We start from the raw sequence: 1771 nt of genomic DNA on the forward strand, positions 1-1771 counted from the left end.
AAAAAAAAAATTTAAAAAAAAAACACACATCATTGTAAAACCAATCCATTCATCGTTCCATTTAGAATCTAAAAAATGTATATACTACTATCTAAGTATAACTGCAAATAAAAGTATTTTTTAGGTGTGTATTAAATTAAATAAATATTTAAATAATATTAAAAAAATAGTAATAGTGTATATATAACATATTCTTAGTGTTTCATTGCATTTTTCAGTGCGTTAATTCATTTACATTATAACAATGTACTTTTATGTATATAGATCACAGGTACAGGACACGGAATAGGGAAATGTTTGGCGATGCAGTTCGCCGACTTGTGCGCCAAAGTGGTGTGCGTCGATATCAACGCGCAGTCAAACGAGGAGACCGCAAAGGAAATCAACTCTAAGTGGAAAGGAAAAGCTATCGCTTACACGTGAGTCAGTAGCGTATCTAGGATAGTTTCAAGGGTGGTATAACCCCCATACCCCCGTATATACGCCACTTACGTGAGTGTGTACAATTTACAATAGTGATTGCAATATTTTATAAACTATATTATGGTCACTGTACGGGCCGGGTACGAACAATAATAGGCCGTGATGCCCGGTCACCAAAATACTTCGTGCGTGCCGGTTATTACGACCGTCGACCGCCTAGATATGTGTTTTATGTTTAAGTGTGTATTCTTATATAGACAATAAATAAATCATACACAATTTGAATTGATAAGGCATATACTATAATACTGCACGGCGGTTTTATCATGCTGCTGTATACAAAATTAACATATTATATTATAATAGCTTACAAGTTACAATAAAATAATTAATATACTTATTATCAACAACGTTGGCGTTTGTGTGTATCGGTCAGCCGTTACCGTATTCTGTTTTTATTTTGCTTGATGATATTATAATAATATGACGATACGCCGGCGACTGTGACTCCTTTCTACAGATATATCTATAGCTGCTGTAGCTTTACAGGCGTGGTAAGAGATGGGTGTTTTAGATTAAATTTCGGGGAGTATTATAGATAAATATAACAATAATATTATCATGCAAAATACTGGTGGGCATAATATCAACTAATGACGAAATCTTGAGGGTGGTATATATACCTATAGTGTATATAGAAGGGATGGGCAACTCAATGCTACTGGAGGGCCAATTTTGAATGTAAATCTAGTGGGCCAGAGAACATAGAAAGCAAAAAAAACGTAATGTTAACTATACCCTAAGGTTAGGTTAGTTAGACTAAGTTCAATACTAGATAAAGATTTATATCTATATTTTACGATAAACACTATATCGATTTTAATCATTTTATAAATATAATAAAATAAAATACAGAAAAATCTTAACATTTTATATTTTTATAAACTAAATTGACATGTAAAAAATGGTTCGCGGGCCGCCTGATGCCCATCTCTGCAATAGAGTATAGAGTATTTATATAGTATTTACTATTTAGTACCTATACTATTGTCTATGGTATAGACCAGCAGTTCTTCACCTACGGTCCGCGGCCACCTGTGGGTCCGCCGCAGCCTGAACACATAACATAAGTAACAAGAGTGCATTATTATTTATTACAATATTTTTGGATTATTATTTTATTATTTTCATATAGGTATAATATTATATCTTATTATATAAGAGATAGCCCTATTTTATCTTTTTCTTTAGATCATATACTATGGATGGAGCCACAGCATATTAAATCAATACAAAAAAACGTTGCCGATATCAGCGACGAGTCACCGAATTATAGGTGGTCAATATG

This window comes from Acyrthosiphon pisum, chromosome X, assembly GCF_005508785.2.
Source record: "Acyrthosiphon pisum isolate AL4f chromosome X, pea_aphid_22Mar2018_4r6ur, whole genome shotgun sequence".
Classification (NCBI taxonomy): Eukaryota; Metazoa; Arthropoda; class Insecta; order Hemiptera; family Aphididae; genus Acyrthosiphon; species Acyrthosiphon pisum.